At 42.6% G+C, this 14,460-nt stretch overlaps 1 protein-coding gene across 1 annotated transcript in view; it reads left to right on the top strand.

Moving 5' to 3' along the window:
- LOC141610949 (nuclear poly(A) polymerase 4-like) overlaps positions 1-14,460 on the top strand; it is a 125,009-nt gene that overhangs the window by 43,111 nt on the left and 67,438 nt on the right. The gene's annotated exons all lie outside the window — the stretch shown is intronic.

The following is a 14,460-nucleotide window of genomic DNA, read 5'->3' as shown; positions in this document are numbered from 1 at the left end:
CCATCTCGGTTGCCCGAGGTTAGTACATATCAAAAGCGTCTGAACTGAGCACATTTATTAAAGTAATGTAGAAGACAAAGCTTACAATATCCAAATCCAAATATTGTCTAAAGAATACAACTTCAAAGTCTTAATAATAAAAGGAAATTCGCTAAGACTCAGACAGTGATGCTATGACTCGTGGTGGCAATTCTCCCAATGAAATCCCCAAGCTCTCACTAGCAAAACCTGTCAAGCCTGCTCACCATCCCCGAATGGATCACCGCAGATTACACAAACAACAACGGGGTCAGTATTATGCAACAACAAGACAAACAAATGCAATACACGTTCGATCATCGTCAACTCCCAATCACCCTGTCTCACACAGTAACTGACTACACACTAAAGTGTGTAGCCCTGCCAGATTACCCATCGCAACAGGTAATCCTCGCCGCCAGTGGGTGACCGCAGCCGATCCCACCTAGTCCAGCTCCTCAACGAGCGACAAACAATCCCTGTCCCTTAATGTGCACATCCCCCCCCGTGGCGGGTTCCACGGAGGGCGAACTAGGGTGTGAAGCCACTCCCGCAAGTGACTCCACCACAATCCCAAACACATGACATTACCGTCATCTCAATCCCCTCACACCAACACTGTCACAACAATCTCCATATAACGATGATCAATAGACAACGATAAATACAACAACATGTCATGTAAAGCACAACAACGAGTAGGGAAACCCTACCTTAGCAATCACAAATGGTATGCAAGCACGGACAATCAAAAAGGCTCCTCTACGAAGTCTTCTCCTATACAATGATCACACAATACAATTACACTTTGTACGATTCCCGACATTCCCTTCCCATATAAATGTACAAAGAACCCAAAAGATACGAATTACAAAGGTAGGACTTACCAACAAAGCAACAAGAACTTAAACGGAAGAATCACCGCGAATTATCGACACAAGGATGCTACGAAATGCTCAAAGGGATGATTAGGGAATGATTTGGTTAGGATTAGGCACGTAGAATGTTAACGCTTATGAAAAGTGAAATTAGAAACCGACGCGAATTATAAAATACCCTAATCATTCCTTAATCAAACCGTGAAATATAACCTCGCTGACGGACACTCGGTCGAGTGTGACGACACTCGGCCGAGTGGCCTACACTCGGTCGAGTATTCACTATACTCGGCCGAGTGTTCCTCGGCAGAAACGAAATAACTCACACAAAGAGCACTACTCGGCCGAGTAGGCTCTACTCGGTCGAGTAGGCTCCAAAGGAAATCCGTAGTGTTACAATCTTTCCCCCTAAAAAGAACTTCGTCCCGAAGTTCACACTCAATTATACACAAACACAACACCACGACACAAGACTCTAACACACACAACACCACGACACCAGACTCTAACACATGAGGCGATTCCAAGGAACTACACAAGCATCACTACAAATTACCCCAAACCCATCTCCCGACACGAAACAACCAAAGTAAGGAAGGCACAAAACATTATCGCGACCATCTCCTACCCCCTTAAAAGACAACGGTTACGTCCCCGTAACCAAACGTACCTGATCAAAAAGGTTAGGGAAACGGTCTCGCATAGCTTCCTCAGCTTCCCATGTGGCTTCCTCCACGTTATGGTTAGACCACAGAACTTTGAGTAAGACCGTCTCACCCGTCCGGGTTTTACGAACCTTGCGATCAAGAATCTCTTTTGGAATTTCGGCATATGACAAGGATTCATCAAGTTCGATGTTCTCCATCTCGAGAATGTGCGACGGATCACTCACATATTTCCGGAGTTGAGACACATGAAAAACATTGTGAACTCTATCTAAAGCTGGTGGTAAAGCTAACCTGTAGGCTACCTCGCCAACTCGGTCCAGAATTTCATAAGGACCTATAAACTTTTGGCTTAGCTTCCCCTTTTTCCCAAACCTCATGACACCTCGCATAGGTGACACTTTCAAAAGCACCTTGTCACCTACCGCGAACTCAATGTCCCTGCGGTGTAAGTCGGCGTAGCTCTTTTGACGATCTTGAGCTGCTCTCATCTTTTGGCGAATCAACTGGATTTGCTCAACCATATCCTGAACCAACTGTGGTCCTAGAACCACTGTCTCGGAACTATCATCCCAACAAACTGGACTTCGGCATTTCCGGCCATACAAAGCTTCAAAAGGTGCCATCCCAATGCTTGTATGATAACTATTATTGTATGAAAACTCGATCAAATCAAGTCTGTCTTCCCAACTGCCTCCAAAGTCCATAACACATGCCCTTAGCATGTCTTCTAAGGTCTTGATGGTCCGTTCTGTTTGACCATCGGTTGCCGGATGAAAAGTCAGACTCATCTTCAGCGTTGTGCCCATCAACTCTTGCAGTTCTTGCCAAAACTTTGATATGAACCTCGCATCACGATCGGAAACAATATCTTTCGGAATTCCATGTAACCGAACCACATGTTTTCTGTAGCCCAAAGCCAGCTGCATCTTAGACCAAGTATCTTTCATTGGAACAAAATGGGCTGACTTGGTTAGCCGATCAACAATCACCCAAATCATGTTGTTACCTTGTTGTGACCTAGGTAACCCCACAATGAAGTCCATAGAGATCGACTCCCATTTCCACTCGGGCACTGTCAGGGACTGAATCTTACCTTGAGGTCTCCTTTGTTCACCTTTGACCCTTTGGCAAGTCAAACATCTAGCCACAAACTCAGCTACCTCCCTCTTCATGTTCGGCCACCAAAAAGTCTTCTTAAGGTCTCTGTAAAGCTTGTCACCACCCGGGTGAACCGAATAAGGAGTGCAATGAGCCTCAGACAAGATCATTCTCCTTAACTCGCATCGTCGGAACACACCATCTCCCATCAAAACGAACACTCCCATCCGGGTGTATAGAGAACCTAGATCTTTGCTCTCCGCTCTCTACCGCTGACTTCCACTCCTGGATTTTAGGATCAAGCTCTTGCTTCCCTTTGATGTTTTCATACAACTCTGGCTCGATCGTCAAATCCCCGATGGTATTCCCCTCTCGAATCATAAAGATTCCCAATTTAGACATCTCCTCTCTCAACTTCAGCAAGGACATAGCTGTGCATAGCGAATGAACGCTCTTCCTACTCAAGGCATCTGCAACAACATTAGCTTTACCCTCGTGATAGATGATCTCCATATCATAATCTCCAATCAGCTCCATCCACCGCCTCTGTCGCATGTTAAGCTCCTTCTGAGTGTAGATATACTTTAGACTCTTATGATCAGAGAACACCTTAAAAGTTGCGCCGTAAAGGTAGTGTCTCCAAATCTTAAGTGCGAACACAATCGCACCCACTCCAAATCATGAGTAGGGTAGTTTTCCTCATATTGCTTCAACTGCCTCGAAGCATAAGCTATTACTCTTCCTCCCTGCATCAAGACACAACCAAGACCGTTCTTTGAAGCGTCGGTATACACCTCAAAGTTCTCACAACCCTCCGCAAGGCTAGGATAGGAGCCGTGGTCAAGCGTTCTTTTAGGGTCCAAACGCCTTTTCACAACTCTCATCCCAAACAAATCTGACTTCTTTCCTCATCAAGGATGTCATAGGCCGTGCTATAGTAGAGAAATCTTTCACAAATCTCCTGTAGTAGCCGGCAAGGCCTAAGAAACTCCGAATCTCAAGAACATTCTTCTGGCGATTCCCACTTGGTAACGGCCTCAATCTTACTAGGATCCACAGATACCCCTTTCTTGGATATTACATGGCCTAGAAAAGCCACTTCCTCTAACCAGAACTCACACTTGGATAACTTGGCATAGAGCTGATTTTCCCTCAAAGTTTGCAAAACTATCCTCAAGTGCTCTTCGTGCTCTTCTTTAGACTTGGAATATACTAGGATATCGTCGATGAAAACGACCACAAACTTATCCAAAAACGGTGTGAAGATCCGGTTCATCAAATCCATAAAAGCTGCTGGCGCATTGGTCAACCCAAAAGGCATCACTACATACTCGTAGTGACCATAGCGAGATCGGAATGCTGTTTTAGGAATATCTTCGTCTGCTATCCTCAGCTGATGATACCCCGACCTCAGATCAATCTTAGAGAACACACCAGCTCCACTAAGCTGATCGAACAAATCATCAATTCTCGGCAACGGATACTTGTTCTTCACCGTAACCCGATTGAGCTCTCTGTAGTCGATGCACAATCTCATACTCCCATCTTTCTTCTTTACGAAAAGAACTGGAGCTCCCCGGGTGACACGCTAGGCCTGATGTAACCCTTGTCTAACAACTCATGTAATCGCTTTTTAACTCGGTGAACTCCTTAGGTGCCATACGATAAGGTGCTTTAGATATAGGACCTGTTCCCGGCTTAAGCTCCACGCTAAAATCGACATCCCTCTTGGGAGGCAAACTCGGTATCTCCTCAGGAAATACATCTTCAAATTCGTTCACCACGGAAATCTCAGAAGTTGTCGGCGGCTCTACTCGATGATCTCTCACATGACAGAGGATTAAGGGACACTTCTTCCTTAAACATGACTTTAAAGTCATAACTGCTATAAACCTACACTTAGGCTTTACCACAAACCCTCTATAGGACACTTTAACACCCTTGGGACTCTTTAAAGACACTCTCTTCTTCTCTCTACAATCTATCCCGGCATCATACCTACCCGGCACCCATCCCGACAATCACCTCAAACCCATCCTTAGGAAACTCTAACAGTTTTCTTGGTAAATCTACCCTCCAATCACCATAGGTATACCCTTATATAACTTGAGACACGACACAGACTCCCCTGAAGGTATGAACACATCATCTTTTACAACCTCAAACTTGCCCAAACCCATAGACACTGCATGACTCTTAGACACAAAAGAATGTGTAGCCCCGGAATCAAACAAAACAAAAGACGGTACATTATTAACAAGAAAGGTACCGGTAACTACATGAGCATCATCCTGTGCTTCCTGCTTATCCATCATGAAGAGCTTTCCACTATTCTTCTGTCCTCCACCCTGAACTGAAGCATTGGAGGTACTCGGCTTAGCTGCCGAATCCTGGGTGACACTGTTATTCTGGCGCTGATAAGATCCACCACTACCGCGGTTGTAACCGCCCTGGTTACCCTGTCCACCTCTGTTGCCCCATGCACCTCCCGGTCGGCTACTAGCAAAACTCTGAGTCGGCCCCTGAGAGAAATTTCCTGATCGAGCTCCCAACCATTGTCGGGCTTGTAGCTCGTGCATTCCCGCCTTTTGTGGCCTATACCACCACAGTTGAAACACGTAAGGTTGGTGTTGTCACTCACAGCCCGACCCCGTTCTTTCCCAACCACGAGAACCTCCCGGAGAAACCACTCCACTAGAGAAAGCTTTAGCATGGTTGAAATTCCCTTTCTTGTTGGTTGGGCGATTGTTATTCCCACTATCACCTTCCTCTTTTTCGGTAGCGATCCTCTCCTCAATCTCCCTTGAGAGATCCACCATTCTCTCAGCTTGACCCGCTCTCAGATACACTTCCTTGAGGTCAGTAGCAACCCCAGCCTGCATACGACTCACGATCTTAGCAGACAAGCCCCTCTCAAATCGGAGGGCCAAACCTTTCTGTCCGAGCTGCAAATCTTCCACATAACGAGATAGCTCCACAAATCGATGATAGTAATCGTGATCGTCATCTCCTCGGACATAGTGAAAGATTCAAAGTCGGATCTCATCTTGTGTCGGATATGCTCTGCACAAATGCTTGCTCTCTCATAGCGCTCTTCAACCCAGACCACGGAATAGCCCCTTCCTCCTGGTAGTAAGCTCTAGCATCATCCTTGACGTTCTGCCACCAAACTGCAGCTTCTCCTCTTAGGTAATAGACAACCTGTTCAACAATCATATCCTCGGGGCACTTAACCATTTCCATGAGAGCTTCTATCTCACGGTGCCACTTCTCGAGCGACTTTGGTTCGCTACCCCGTCATACGTGGGAGGGTGGAAACGAGCGATGTTGATGCTAAGTCCGGGTTGCATCCACATTTCTCTCGTTTCCTTTTCCCACATTTTTGAGAGCCTCAAGGAGAGCCTCTTGTTGCTCAATCATGCGAGCAACCTCGTCAATGTACATCTCCGAAGCTTGGATCTCATGCGGGAGTTCTTTTGGGCGGCATTCGAGCCGATAAGAAAGAAAGAAACGTAAACAAATGCTCAAAATTTAACCTCCCTCCGCCATACGAACACTCGGCCGAGTATAAATAACACTCGGTCGAGTAAAGATCACTCGGTCGAGTACCCTCTCAGATACTCGGTCGAGTATCGACTCCAGAGACAAACATCAAAACACAAAAAGGAGCACTCGGTCGAGTATAGCGACACTCGGCCGAGTGGACCATACTCGGTCGAGTTGACCCCATACTCGGTCGAGTTACCATAAACAAATGAGCGATTGCTACTTTCCTTCAAACAACACTCGGTCGAGTTCTCTTATGCTCGGCCGAGTACTCAATACTCGGTCGAGTTCCTAACATGCTCGGCCGAGTAACACTATTTACAGGTTAACACTTTACGATCCCTCTATCATACTCAGTATTCTCATAACAATTACGCAAGAACTCAAAAGCCATGTTATAACTCCTCAAAGATGCGATACATATATTACAACTTTAACACCATATTGTAAACATATCAACATCCAATTTATTCATACGCTACATCCAAATTGAAATCACAACCGTCTCATCAATTACTTCTCCCATCACAACAGTTAAGAATTTCATCACACATATATACAATTATCGACTTTTACTAACATGCATCTTCACATACGGACACATACCAGGCCTAATCCTCATCACACTTTCCCCAAGTTACCTACTCGAGTTAGTAAGGGCCATTATGCGACTCCGGGACGTCTCCCGAGTCTTTGCGGTAGCTCCAAACTACTCTCCCCGGGTTCATTTTAGTTAGACTCCCTAGGTTCATTAAATTCATTTGTTTAGGTGCCGGAATCTTCGGCTCTGATACCACTTTGTAACACCCCTCATACCAAGGTACCTTACCAGACCACCCAAGTATGAAAGATCATTACCATCTCGGTTGCCCGAGGTTAGTACATATCAAAAGCGTCCTCAATCGAGCACATTTATTAAAGTAATATAGAAGACAAAGCTTACAATATCCAAATCCAAATATTGTCTAAAGAATACAACTTCAAAGTCTTAATAATAAAAGGAAATTCGCTAAGACTCGATAAAGTGATGCTATGACTCGTGGTGGCAATTCTCCCAATGAAATCCCCAAGCTCTCACTAGCAAAAACTCGCTAAGCCCGCTCACCATCCCCGAATGGATCACCGCAGATTACACAAACAACAACGGGTCGGTATTATGCAACAACAAGACAAACAAATGCAATACACGTTCGATCATCGTCAACTCCCAATCACCCTGTCTCACACAAGAATCGGCGACTACACACTAAAGTGTGTAGCCCTGCCAGATTACCCATCGCAACAGGTAATCCTCGCCGCCAGTGGGTGACCGCAGCCGATCCCACCTAGTCCAGCTCCTCAACGAGCGACAATAATCCCTGTCCCTTAATGTGCACATCCCCTCCCGTGGCGGGTTCCACGGAGGGCGAACTAGGTGTGAAGCCACTCCCGCAAGTGACTCCACCACAATCCCAAACACATGACATTACCGTCATCTCAATCCCCTCACACCAACACTGACACAACAATCTCCATATAACGATGATCAATAGACAACGATAAATACAACAACATGTCATGTAAAGCACAACAACCGAGTAGGGAAACCCTACCTTAGCAATCACAAATGGTATGCAAGCACGGACAATCAAAAAGGCTCCTCTACGAAGTCTTCTCCTATACAATGATCACACAATACAATTACACTTTGTACAGTTCCCGACATTCCCTTCCCATATAAATGTACAGTAACCCAAAAGATACAGTAATTACAAAGGTAGGACTTACCAACAAAGCAACAAGAACTTAAACGGAAGAATCACCGCGAATTATCGACACAAGGATGCTACGAAATGCTCAAAGGGATGATTAGGGAATGATTTGGTTAGGATTAGGGCACGTAGAATGTTAACGCTGTGAAAAGTGAAATTAGAAACCGACGCGGAATTATAAAATACCCTAATCATTCCTTAATCAAACCGTCGAAATATAACCTCGCCAGACCGGACACTCGGTCGAGTGTGACGACACTCGGCCGAGTGGCTACACTCGAGTATTCACTATACTCGGCCGAGTGTTCCTCGGCAGAAACGAAATAACTCACACAAAGAGCACTACTCGGCCGAGTAGGCTCTACTCGGTCGAGTAGGCTCCAAAGGAAATCCGTAGTGTTACAGTTCATCCTTGTCCAATTTGGACCCGGCTACCATAGGTGTATCATGAGGCTTACCATTAGTCATCCCAAATTTCTTAAGCATTTCTTTGTTGGGTTCCTTATGTTGATGATAACATGCCCATTTGATTTGTGTTATCTTAGTTTACCTTTTCAGGATTAATGATGTAATCAAGCTTGGATTAAGAAGTGTTGAAGTTGTTATTAATCCCATTGTATTTAGTCAAGTGTCATCTAATGTACAAGCAAGAAAGTAGAGTATACTAGAGTAATAGAAACAGTCCAGACGACTGTTGCTTTCACACGCAAACAGCTGTTTGGATTATGCCACAACAATGGTAAAAACAACTTGGGTAAGTTCGATCCACGTAGTGATGAAGGAGTATTTATTGGGTACTCCGATCATAGCAAGGCCTATAAAGTTTACAATAAACGAACCTTGTTAATTGAAGAAAGCATCCATGTCATTTTTGATGAATCTAGTGTGCTTGGGCAGGTACAAAACATGGATGATGATGATGAGGATGAGGATGATGAGTTTGAGATTGGTCTTGTTCGAAAAGACTTCGTGTTCACGGATGAAGAAGCTCCCAGCACTGAATTGCAACAGACACAGAGACTGTCACCTTCAAAGGAGAGCATCAACTCAGGGGGAACACGTAGTACTTCGATCCCTCTCTGGAAGCAACAGACCCAACGATCGCTGTTGCATCCACCTCCGTAATCAAGTAACCCAAAACAGTGGGGATGAAGAACCTTCCAGGCCAATAGAAACAGTCACTGTGACTGATGTTGTTGAGGGGGAACAAGAAACCATTGTTCCAAAGAAGTGGAAACATCAAAGCTCTCATCCACTCACTAATCTCACAAGCGATCTCAACTCGGGAATTCGAACAAGATCATCCGTCAACAATCTCGCTCACCTCAATGAGTATTGTGCCCATAATGCCTTCCTATCTCAAATTGAGCCTTCAAATGTAACATCGCCTTGATCGATGCAGTTGGGTGCTTGCCATGCAAGATGAGCTCAATCAATTCAAAAGAAATGAGGTATGACACTTAGTCCCTAGACCGCCTAATCGTACCGTCATTGGTACTAGGTGGGTCTTTCGCAACAAGCTTGATGACTCGGGAGAAATTGTAAGGAACAAGGCTAGACTAGTGGTGCAAGGTTATAACCAACAAGAGGGTATTGATTACGATGAAACCTATGCACCGGTAGCTAGACTTGAGGCCATACGATTACTTATAGCTTTTGCGGCTCACAAAGGCATTAAACTCTTCCAAATGGATGTCAAAACCGCTTTCTTAAATGGATATTTGGAAGAAGATGTCTTTGTAGAGCAACCACCGGGTTTTGAGAACAATGATTTGCCTAACCATGTTTTCAAATTAGACAAAGCTCTTTATGGTTTAAAACAAGCACCAAGATGTTGGTATGATAGATTGTCTAAATTTCTTATTGAAAATGGTTTTAAAAGAGGCTCCGTTGACAAAACATTGTTCTTGAAGCAACAGTCCAGTGAACTGTTGGTTGTACAAGTATATGTTGATGACATTATATTTGGTGCAACAAATGAACTCCTTTACTGTTGAGAACAAAGCATTTGCTTCCAAAACATCTAAAATATGAAATGTTGGGTTTTCTTACACGCAATGATTCATAGAGAGTTTTATTTAAAATACCCCTTATCATGACACGATTATAAATGTAGCAAGCGGTATTTACCGCTTCGGCCCAAAAGTTCTTAGGCAACTTACTAGTTAATAACATTGTTCTAGCCATTCCTTCAAGGGTTCTATTCATCCTTTCAACCACACCATTTTGTTGTGGGGTTCTAGGAGCCGAGAAGTTATGGTCTACACCATTGTCATCACAATAAGCACCAAATGATGAGTTTTCGAATTCGGTTCCATGATCGGTTCTCATTGAAACAAGTTTTAAACCAAGTTTATTTTGAATCTTCTTTAACCAAATTAGAAACTCATCAAATGTCTCATCCTTAGAGCTTAGGAAGAGTGCCCAAACAAACCTAGAGTAATCATCAACAATGACACACACATAACGACTACCACCTCTACTTCTAGTTCTCATTGGTCCACACAAGTCGATATGTAAAAGTTGCAAAGGTTGAGATGTACTCATAATTCTTTTGGATTTGAAGGAACTTTTAACATGTTTACCTCTAGCACATTCATCACATACTTTATCAATGTCAAATTTTATATTATGAATGCCTTCAACTAAATCAAGTCTTTTAAGGGTATTAAGAGTTTTTGTACTAACATGACCAAACCTTTTATGCCATAACCAAGGATCATTGTTCATTACACTCATGCAAGACATGATGTGACCGGATAGAGAGTTCAAATTAGTTAAGTAAACATCTTTGATACGTCTTCCTTCGAGTATTAGTTCATTAGTAGTGGCATCAAAAATTCGACACATATTGGCACGAAATTCAACAACATTACCCTTATCACAAAGTTGAGAAATACTAAGGAGATTATGTTTCAAACCTTTGACAAGCCGCACATTGTCGACACAAAGTAAGGATGACTTACCAACTTTTCCAATACCAATTACTTCACCTTTTTTGTTGTCACCAAACCTTACCGTGCCACCATCATACGCTTTAAGTGAGAGGAATTGGCTTCTATCACCCGTCATGTGACGAGAGCATCCACTATCCAAGTACCAATTGCGGCCGCCTCTCACCAAGCCCTACACAAGATTAGTTTTTGAGTTTAGGAACCCAAATGAATTTGGGTCCCTTTTTGTGATCAACATAACTTGTGGTGTCTTTCTTAATGTTCATTTCTTTTAATGTTTTGGTGTTCTTATCAATGTCATCAAATCGTTTTGTACATCCATTAAAAACATGACCATTGTCACCACAATAATTGCAAATGATGTATTCGGGAAGACCTACATACTTCCTTCCTCTAAAATCATTTTTAGGCTTCTGGATGCAACAGTCAGCCTGACTGTTCCATTTGAACCCCAAACCCGCAGATTTCTCACATTTTTCGGTTTGATTCGTGAGGAAGTTTAACACGGTTTGACTTCCTTCCCATTTTTCAGTGATGTTCTTAGCATTAACAAGTTCATTGGTCAAGTCGTTGACACGTGAGAGAAGATGCAAATTCTTTTCCTTTTCTCTTTTAAGTTCATCATTGTTAACACTTTCTATGGACAATCTCTTCTCAACAATGAAGTCATGAGTGTGATTGTTGAGTTTAGACACGAGATATATGATTCTTTCTTTGGACTCTTCATATTTAGATGTCATCTCGTCAAGTCTTTTACTTAGATCAACGACTTCATCGGATCTATGGTGAGGAGAAGACCTAGAAGTGCTACATTCGGGCATACCTTTTTGAAAGAAAGTAAGCCTATCATGGAGATCTTCTATTTCATTTTTGAGACAAACAACCTCACTTTTAAGACACTCATTTTCATTTTCCAACCATTCACTTTTTCTTTTAAACTTGTCTAAATCGTGGTCAGAAGCAACAGTCTTAGAGACTGTTTCTCTTAAGTCTACAACTTCAACTACAAGGTCATAGATCTCATTTTCAAGAGCATCTTTGTCCTTCAAAATGTCATCACGTTCCTTAGTTAGTTGGGAAACTTGCATCACCAAAGTTGTGTTGACATTTTCAAGGTCAGAGACGTTCGTGGGGGTCAACCTAAGACGCTCTAGTTCTTTAGTCAAATGTTTGTTTAACTTGTTGACTCTTTTGACTTCATTATATGCCTCGGAAGTGACAGATAACGATCTGTTGCTTTTAGTTCATTTTTCAGATTAAAGTTCTCTTGAGCAATTTCCTCAATCTCATTTTGCATAATATCAAGCTTATTAGTTTGAGACCGACACTTATCAAAAAGTTGGTCAAGAAGCTTACATACTTTCTCTTTGGAGTAAGTTCTAGCCTTGGCCTTTAAATGATTTACCTCGTTGTCGGAATCGGAGTCGGAATCGTCGGGGTTAGCCATGAGGCATCTTAAGTGTTCAAGTTTTGAGGTTTTTGAGACTTTTTCTTTACCATGATTTGCAAGACACATTTTAGCCTCAAGTTCCTCCTCGATGAGTTCCTCATCTTCCTCGGAGTCGGACATTCCCCATATAGCACTCATGACTCTATGTTTATAGTCCTTTTTAACCTTTTCTCTTCTTTCCTTAGATTTGATTTCTTCCCACTTGGGACATTCTTTAATTTGATGAGTTTTATCACCACATTTAAAGCATCCCATGGTGGAAGTAGGTCGTCTCTTCGGAAAGCGTTTTTTCGAGTAATTATTAGTGAACTTTTTGTTACCTTGTCCATTGACCAACCCGGCTAAGTTCCTTGTGAACATAGCAAACTCGTCTTCCTCCTCATCTTTTTCATCACTTGGAGAAGATGTGAGGGCGAGACTCTTTCCCTTTGATGACTCACTAGAATGCTTATCGAGATTAAACTCGTGAGCCATTAGTGATCCCATTAGTTCATGAAGAGATAGGGTTGACAAGTCTTTAGCTTCCTCTATGGCGGTGACTTTAGGTTGCCATTTGGGGGTTAGACTACGAAGGATTTTTCGAATGATGTCCTCGGACTCGAAATTCCTTCCTAGACTTTGAAGCTCATTAATAATACAAGAAAAACGAGAAGAGAAACTATTTAAAGACTCGTCCTTTGATATTCTAAACATTTCATATTGTTGCATGAGAAGGTCAATACGGTGTTTTCTTACTTGGGACGTCCCTTCATATGCAAGTACAAGGGAATCCCAAATAGATTTTGCCGTAGGACACCCGGAGATTCGACTAACTTCCCCCTCACCAACACAACGTTGAAGAATCGACATTGCTTTGGAATTCTTTTCGGCAAGCTTGAAGTCGTTCTCATTGTAATTTCTTTCCTCTTTTGTCTTAGTGAAACCGTTAAGAATATCGGTTTCCTCAATGACAAGAGGTCCATTTTGGATGATGTTCCAACATTGATAATCGATACTTTTGATGTAATGTTCCATTTTGAGTTTCCACCATCCAAAATTCGAACCGGTAAAGACCGGGATCTTGGAGTGTTTCTCGGAATCCATCACCCACGAATCAAACTCTAAGGCGGTTAGCCTCGATCAAGAGCACGAGGCTCCGATACCAATTGTTGAGTTTATGGATTCAAGTACCTAAGAGGGGGAGGGGGTGAATTAGGTACTATTTTAAAAATTTATAACTTCAACTTTATTGAATTAAAGTGAGTTACAAGAACAAAAGAGATGAGAGGATACTTTGAATAATATTGAAAGATTGAACAAGTATCACTAAGAATGTTTCTTTGAAGTATGAAAGCAACAATCGTTCGATCGTATCTATTTGTCTCGATTTGTGAAATATGATTGCGGACCAAATGCGACAATATGATGAACTGTTGCTTCTAAGTTTAAGCGAAACAAAACAAACAAACAAAGTATAAAGCAAATGAAATAAAGAAAGCACTTGAACACGAGATTTTTGAATTGGTTCGGCAAGAAACTCAAGTGCCTACGTCCAATCTACCTTTTTATTACTTTCCGTTAGTGATCTACTCCGAAAACTAAAAGACCCTTGTAATAAAAGACACCAACCTACTCCGGTTGTAAAGCTAGTACAAGAACTACTCCGTTCTTATGACAAGCTAACTCGTAACCTACTCCGGTTGCCAACTCACAACCTACTCCGGTTGTCAAGAGTTAAAGACTACTCCGTCCTAAACTCTACTAACACACTTAGAATGTTATAGGATCAAGTTTCCACTAACACATTCTTAACAAAGAATAGAGGTGGACAACTTTTACAAGATCAACAATTCTTAAGCAAGAGAGTTTAGTATAGAAAAGCAACAAAGAGCCACGATCAGTAGAAATCAAGACACTTGAAGTCTTTTAAAGGATTTTGCAAACAAACACGATTTTTAAGCTTTAAAAATACTTTGCAAATATGGAAGAATTAATTCAGAAAAGTCTTGGGAATTTAAGATGGAGGGACACGGTTTATATAGAGGAGGTGAGTGAAGGGGGTTGCTAGGGTTTTGAAGGGTCAAAGACCTCACATGTGAAGGGCAATAGCAACCACCC

Source organism: Silene latifolia, chromosome 11, assembly GCF_048544455.1.
Source record: "Silene latifolia isolate original U9 population chromosome 11, ASM4854445v1, whole genome shotgun sequence".
Lineage (NCBI taxonomy): Eukaryota > Viridiplantae > Streptophyta > Magnoliopsida > Caryophyllales > Caryophyllaceae > Silene > Silene latifolia.
The sequence above is the reverse complement of the archived record's forward strand: the minus strand, read 5'-3'. Positions and strand labels throughout refer to the sequence as shown.